This window comes from Odontesthes bonariensis, chromosome 2, assembly GCF_027942865.1.
Source record: "Odontesthes bonariensis isolate fOdoBon6 chromosome 2, fOdoBon6.hap1, whole genome shotgun sequence".
Classification (NCBI taxonomy): domain Eukaryota; kingdom Metazoa; phylum Chordata; class Actinopteri; order Atheriniformes; family Atherinopsidae; genus Odontesthes; species Odontesthes bonariensis.
In genome coordinates, this window is record NC_134507.1 from 36,225,399 (window position 1) to 36,233,501 (window position 8,103).

The 8,103-nt window shown below is 42.0% G+C and overlaps 1 long non-coding RNA gene across 1 annotated transcript; it reads right to left on the reverse strand.

Moving 5' to 3' along the window:
- Positions 1-597: 597 nt before the first annotated feature.
- Positions 598-1,164, reverse strand: LOC142400650 (uncharacterized). Its single transcript, XR_012772953.1, has 3 exons — positions 967-1,164; positions 770-881; positions 598-668 (listed from the first exon to the last, which is right to left on the reverse strand). It is a non-coding gene; the product is annotated as an uncharacterized LOC142400650 (long non-coding RNA).
- Between the last annotated feature and the right edge of the window lie 6,939 nt (positions 1,165-8,103).

The window sequence follows — 8,103 nt, forward strand, 5'->3', positions numbered from 1 at the left end:
GTTAAAGTCTCAGCAGCATTCACAGCATTTCTGGAGCTTGGTAGAGCCATATGATTATGAAAATCTTCACCAAGCAGCTCTGAAAATGTCTGCTTTGTTTGGGTCTACATACCTCTGTGAGTCAGCTTTTTCTGACATAAATATCCTGAAATCAAAGCTCAGAACGAGACTGACTGATGAACATTTAAATGACTCCATAAGAGTGAACTTAAGTGGATACACTCCAGCATACACCTCTCTTGCTGACTCCTTGCAGTGTCAGTCATCTCACTGGCTAAAAAAGCTGAACTTCTGAACACATTCTCACACACACACACTCACACACACACACCTTCACTGCTCAACATTGAACTGAACTAAATGGTTTTTATTGTGAATGCCATTTTTGTTCTTTATTTTTTATGTTTTAATACAGAATGTGAGATGTGGACAGTAACATATTGCAAATGTTCAAGAAAAGAAGGCTTATTGAGTTTGTTTGTTCAAAATGAGCGATGATAATAAATGTTACAAAACACAAGTAGCTCTCGGCCATTTTTATTTTGTGAAAGTAGTTCTCAGAGGGAAAAAGGTTGGAGACCCCTGCTCCAGAGGGTCTGCAAATGGAGTGAGCAGAAAAGGCTGGCAGGCATACCCTCTGTCACCCAGCAATACACCCAGGAATTCACCTGTGAATACAAAATGTTACCATCACAACCTCATAAGTAGTGACAGTCTAAACACAGCCATGAAGTTAAAAGTGGTTATCAATAGAGGTTCTGTGGCTCACCTTATGATGGGCGCCGATAGATCTCTGAGTTCCGAAACACTCGGGAGTCGTGGACCGAGCCGGGCCACTTTGCCACAACATTACTGAACAAATAGTCAGCATTGCAGACCATCTGAAATAAGATGTTAAACCAATTAATGCACATCACAGGCAATGTACAGTGTTCATTAATTAACTTTATCAAAAGTCATGTTCACCTGTACATTAATGCTGTGGAAGTTTTTCCTGTTCACAAAATCCCCCTCATGGCCACCTGAGGAAACCTGTAATACGATGCAATGAGTATCTTACTCTGAATGTTAACATTGTAATTGTAACTGTAATTTAAAAAAAAAAAATTTCTTACCTGCAATCCTATAAAACTCCTCCTACAAATATGTTTTCAAATATGTTAATTAACATTTGATTTGGATTGTAGCCTAATTGTGATAGTTTCAGTGGAGTGGTGAGTGTGTATTTGTGCACTACTTACGCATTCAGGCGGTCAGCAATGGTTTGCCACGCTTGCTCCCTTTGTTTTTTAACTGTGGCAGTATTTCCTTTTTGTTTTATTTTCTCCTTCACCTCTTCATATGCTTCCATTAATAATTATTGCTCCGCTAGGGAGAAATACGCCGCCCTTGTTGCCATGGTGAATCAGTTAATCTATGATCGATCGTGGGGTCTGTTTAAGCAAGCCGTGTGCAGCACTTATCCAGGATCGCTTTCACCTGGGTTAATGAATCCGTGTCTGCTCATCCTGGCTTGGCCTTTGTGCAACCAACTAAGCCTGGGCGCCCATGTTTTGGATTCCTTGAACCTGGCTAAGTAACTCATCCTGGATGTCTAAATCTTACTTTTGTGCAATGGGCCCTCGGTTCGGTTCCACCTGAACCCAAAACATTTCATCCGGAGCCAAAAGCTTCCATCCAATTTCAATTCAAATTCAAAAATACTTTATTTATCCCAGAGGGATATTAAATGTTGATGTAACTCAATTAAATCAAGGAGTTATTATAAATGCTGACGGCTGTGGGCAGGAAAGATTTCCTGTAGCGGTCCGTTTTGCATCCAAACTGAAGAAGCCTTTGACTGAAGAGTCAAAGGGTTAGGGTTAGGGGTACCATCAATCTAAATTTCTAAACAACTAAAGCTGACATATGAGTTTATTATTTAATTTTTTTTAACTAGAATTATATTACGGTGGAATTCTGCAGTTAAAGAAAGAGGAAAACCTCCATTTAACCACGAGTTACAGCAGATTAAATCTATAAGTTAGTGTAAATATAAATATATATGGTGAGAAACACCAACTTCATGGTCGCACTGGAGGAAACTCAGGTATTCTGCAGAAGCACAGGAGTTCATCCCCTTCAGATCATGAATATCTGACGTTGAATCCTGTTTTTAAAAGAATCTGTAGCCCCTTTCACACTGAGACCCACTACCTGAGCGGGTCCAAATTGCCACTTCGACCCGCATCGAGCAATGTGAACGCTTTGCGTATTAGGTGATCCGTGTCACCTGAAGCAGAGTTCAGGGGGCGTTGCCTAGTGGCAGAGCGTCACATGAAACACATAAAATGCTGGGCGTGTACAATGACGTAGGCCCAAGCCATGCGTCGGAGGTAGGGTTAAATACACCTTGAGGACTTGTTTTTGCAATTGTATATGCAGTTCATGGAGATGTTATTTTACGGGGTGTGGATGGTCACAACGTGGGATGCTGCCGAAGAACATATGCGGAGAATACAAGAGCACTATAATCTCCAAGTTAAAGAAATCCAGCGACAATTTGAAGTAGAAGAACGCGAACAGCCAGCCCTTCCAGCAGAGGTCCATCTTTCACCGTCCCGACATGTGGCGGTAAATAACATCCTCTGCTCGGAGGCTGAGGAGCTCATGGACCTCCTTGTCTCCCCAGTTGGCCATCTTCAAAAACGTCTCGAACTTGAAGTAAAACAGAGTGAAACTTGTCCACACCTGTCGCTGTTGCTCTGAATCAGCTGTCCATTCTGTCTTTTAAACTCCTCATGTCACGCCCACGTCCGACCCGCGTCAATTGCTTTCACATCAAACTCGGCTCGGCAAAAAGACTAGGGTCCGACGCGGGTCGAAAGGCGAGTCGAGTTGACACGCCAGCCCGGGTCGTCAGTGTGAAAGGAACAGCGGACACGCTAAATTCACGAATTAAACGCGGGTTCTTCCTCAGTGTGAAAGGGGCTAATGAGAAATCCCCACCAGTGAGACGACACTGCCACCAGGAGGTCAGATTGGAACATTACACTATTGTTTGAATCCAGCACTGTGTTCTTCAACAACCTTCAGTTTTACAGATCATTACGGAGGTGGAAAAAGTGAACACAAACTACTGAAAAACACTGAAGCACAGAAGCAGCGCTCAGTGTGCTTTGGGAGCAGGAACCCCAGAAAGACTTCTGGGGACTGAGGGTATTTTCCTCATTTTTACGTCCCTTCATTCATTTGCCTTTTTCAAGCACTTGTTATTACTTCTTTGAATTGGCTGATGAGACAATTCTTCATGCTGCTTCCTGATTTTGATTAGTTTCAGGTGTAGTCTGAGTAAGAGGAGAGAATAATGCAAAACAAGAAACTGCAGCACTGATCAGACACGGCTGGATCTCAACAGGAAACACTCACTGAGAACCAGATCTAACGTGTGACTTCCACTGTGAGTCAGCTCAGTTACAAACTGGGTTTAACTTCTGAGGTTGGTCTCTGACTGAGGGACTGTCTCTGTCACGCTAACAGCCCCCCGGCTGGCTCGCCATGTTTTGCCACATATACACAACATGACGGGGTTCATTCGGGGGAGGTGACTTCACTGATGACCATCTGCATACAGGAAGACAGTCCTGCGTAACATTCAGTCGCTACAGCGACTGTCTTGCATTTCTGGTGGCTACTTCCTGTTCAGCCAGGACCGTAGCGCCAGTCGCTAACACACAAAAATCACAGCTGATCACATCTTTAGACCAAAGTGGGATTTGTCGGTGAGATTCTCCCACTGTGAGCGGCACAAAGCGCTTTCTAAGAAACTCTTAAGGACATAATAGCTGTGGGGACGTAGTTACCACAAGAACACAATACAACTCCAAGTCTGTGCTGAACATTTTCCACTGAAATGCTCAGGGTACGCCAAACACAGTCAGCTTAAAACTAAAGGGAACAAAAACAGCCTGAAGCAGGTTTAAATCATCAGCGTTTGAGTTTGTAGATACAATCCAATAAAGTATAAGGGTGTCATGTGCACACTCTGCCACCGGGTGTTCTGGGTAAGTTGTGTAGCCGTCGGGGCAGAAGAAGAAGAAGAGTTGTGGAATAAAACAATGTGAGCAGCGCGACTGAGAGCATCTGAGATTACAGCAGAATGTCTGTTTGGTAAATCTGCTCAGTACCTGATTGTGTGAGTAACTGAGCAGTTGTAGAAGCAACAAACAGATCAGCTCAGTTTTCTCCTGTTAAACGGTTCAATTCAAAGTACCGTTAGCCTGCTTAGCTGCCTTTTCCCTCAGTGCAGCCATGACGTTTGGACTAAAATGCGTTCACACATCTGATTCCAACACAACAGACATTTGAAAGAGTTTCACAGCTTGAAGTTGAGCCTTGTGCCCTTTTAGTGTTGGAACAGCCTTAACTTTCAGCTTCAGTCATGAGCATCATACAGCTGTCTGGGAAGTACAGGGAACAACTCCAAACCTTTTTCAGACTGCGTTAAAGATTTCTGGGTCTTTGGGGAAGATGATAAGGGTCAACTTTCCCTCGTAACGAAACACACATTGTCTTCAAAAATATTTGTGTAGCAAGAACAGGAAAAGAATGAGAAAAGTTAACATCTGACCTTTAATGAAATGCAGAACAATGAAATACAGACGAGTGTAAAGCTTGACTTCACATCAAACTGAAATGAAATATTGCTTCTTCAGATGTTTACATAAATACCCACAGCTGGTGCAAAGCTACTTTGTGGATCTTAACTTTAAACAAAACAAATATGTTCAGTATAACAGAATAAACATGTTTCTACTTTCAAACAGACTGCATTTTGTTCTGTCCATCAACTCACAATTGATGCCATGTTTGTCTTGAATGTCAGGAGATCCGTCCCCAGTTAAAGCAATCCCAACAAATTATAAAGCACTTTCAATGGTTCTTCAAACATGTGCTCCCCACAGAACATTCAGAACTAAAGTCCTGACAAGAGAAGGTGGTAATCCACAAAGAAGATTTTTAATCTGAACAAAGGGGCAAGGCTTTTGATTGGTAGTTCCTGCTGATGCTCTTAGGTGAATGTTTGCTTATCTGCCGTGAAAATTGTTGTTGATTTAAGCCAATCATTTCTCTGCAGTGTGAATACGTTGGTGTCTCTTTAGATGAGATAATTGAGTGAAAGTTGCCCCACACTGACCACAGATGAAAGGTTTCTGTCCTGTGTGAATACGTTGGTGTCTCTTTAGAGTAGATAATTCAGTGAAAGCTGCCCCACACTGACCACAGCTGTGTGGCTTCTCTCCGGTGTGAATGCGTTGGTGTGCCTTTAGATGAGATAATGTAGTGAAAGCTGCCCCACACTGACCACAGCTGTATGGCCTCTCTCCTTTGTGAATACGTTGGTGTGCCTTTAGATGAGATAATTGAGTGAAAGCTGCCCCACACTGACCACAGCTGAAAGGTTTCTCTCCTGTGTGAATACGTTGGTGTGCCTTTAGATTACCTAATTGAGTGAAAGCTGCCCCACACTGACCACAGCTGAAAGGCTTCTCTCCTGTGTGAATACGTTGGTGTGTCTTTAGATTACCTAATTGAGTGAAAGCTGCCCCACACTGACCACAGCTGTAAGGCTTCTCTCCTGTGTGACTACATTGGTGTGCCTTTAGCCTAAATAATGCAGTGAAAGCTGCCCCACACTGACCACAGATGTATGGCTTCTCTCCTGTGTGAATACGTTGGTGTCTCTTTAGATGAGATAATGCAGTGAAAGCTGCCCCGCACTGACCACAGCTGAAAGGCTTCTCTCCTGTGTGAATGCGTTGGTGTGTCTTTAGATTACCTAACTGAGTGAAAGCTGCCCCACACTGACCACAGCTGTAAGGCTTCTCTCCAGTATGAATTATCTGATGATACCTCAGACGAGATCGTTTGATAACTTTCCCACAGTCCTTACAGCAGTGCCATCTGGATCCCTCTTGGGCTCTATGTTTCTGCAATGACAGAGAGGAAGAAGACTTAGATCCTTTTGAGGTTGTGTTTTATGATAATCTTCAGACAATCTTAAATCACTGCAACTCGAAAAAGGAAATCATCCTACTCGCTGATTTTAATATCAACTGGGACATCAAGTCAGGGAAAAAATTAAACAGCTGATGGATGAGTACAATTTGACACAAATTATAAAAGGACCGACAAGAATAACTAATACATCAAATACAACAATTGATCTAATATTTACTAATAATCCTGAAAGAATCTCTGAGACTTTTAATCTATTATCAGGCCTTTCAGATCACAACTTGTGCTCATGGAAAATTAAGAGGAAGCATTTAATGGCATCCACCAGAGGTCACCAGTTCTACTTCATACCCAAAAGCCAGCAACAATTCCTGAATGAGGAAATCCAAAATCTAGAAGGTCTAATATTCTGGAAAATAACGACATTGACGCTAGCTCAGATGCTTTATTAAAAAAAGTCAATGATATTATAACGCACTTAAAAAAAAAGGGGTAAATCCAAGCAACATAGAAATAATCTACCTTAATTGAACAATGAAATTATAAAATGAATGAAAAATCGAGATAAAGTCTTAAGGATTACCCGTAAGGTGAAAGCAGATTCTATATTGAGGCCATAAATGGGGCAAATGGCAATTAAAAGCTAATATGGAACAAAATTAATAATATTAAACTAAACTAGAAAAAATAGTAACGTTGAGTCGTTGTATCGTTGTAAAATATAAAGTTGAGTCTACAGTCATAAACTTTGAATGAGGTCTCTGTGACATTGTATGGCTAAGTTATGATGCCTCCAAAATAGGGCAGTTTTTGGCTCGTTAAGCGCTTTTCAATGCATTTTCCCATTGCATTGTGGGTCATTTCAAACTTAACTTAACTATCAGTTTAAAGGAGAAATGCAGATCAGATTTATAACATGAAGCTGTTATAATAGGGCAGCCATCTTGGCTCTGCCCTCATAAGCAGTGTCAGAACAGTGCAGGCTAACAAGACGTTGCCCCGGTAACAGGAGCAGGTGCGGCTCGTCTTTGTCACTGACATGTACGCTCACTATGGCTTCTTAAAATTGCACTATAATTTTGACTGCAGTCGACTATCTCGACCAAACGGTCACTGTTCGAAAAGCAAAAGTCATATCCGAATAATTCTTGAACCGTCAGCGCCCCAAGAGACGGCAGAAGCCAGCGGTGTAATTTTAGTTCGGCTACTATGTGTGGCTCGTTTTTTATGGCAGTTTTAAAATCATTTTCACCTGAATTTTCTGATTTTAGGCCTTTATAATGGGTGGAATGTCAGCTGGAGGGCCGACTCTCTGGGCTCAGAGGCAATTTGTGATAAAAATGCCGTTTTGAAGTAAAATTTGTCCAGATCGGGCAGATATTTTGGACATGAGAGACATTTGTTTGAGGAATTGGTGCAGTATTACATTCAGAGTGAGAAACATAGTGGGAGAGACACCTCAGCTGAGATGTAGTCTTCCTCAAACTTAAACCGCCGTTGTGTCAAAGCTGTATAATATATATACAAACCCTTTGATTCAGTTAAAGCCGAGAGTCTCCTGTCACATATAAACTTTGAATGAGGTCTGTGTTATGCTTTATGGCTGAGTTATAAGGCCTCTAAAATAGGCCATAGTACTCGTTAAGTGCTTTTCAATGCATTTTCCCCATTCACAATTTTCCGACTTTTTCCCATTTTGTCGGAATTCCTTTAGACAAATGAGAGCCAAACATAATAGCATACCATTCCCGATCGATAAGCACGCAGGCCGGTCGGACCATCGCTGCTAGACTAGTAGCACGCCGAACTTTAGGGCGGAAACGGGAGAATAAAAAGTCTGGCAACAGATTAAATATGTCTAATGCCTTCGGCTGGCGCCCATAATTATTTATCTCCCCATCTTAGTGGTCTACAGCTCCATGTAAACGATGAGCTAACTGAACAACCTGGAGATTACTGTGAGTTCTCAATAGATTTTTCAGTTGAGGAACTTGCGAAGCCCTTTAAATGCTCACATATTTCATCTCTAAAAAGGCCAGAGATTCATTTGGTCTTACTAGTGACCTTTTAAAGACCAATAAACAGGCTCTTGCTGACCCAGCTGCA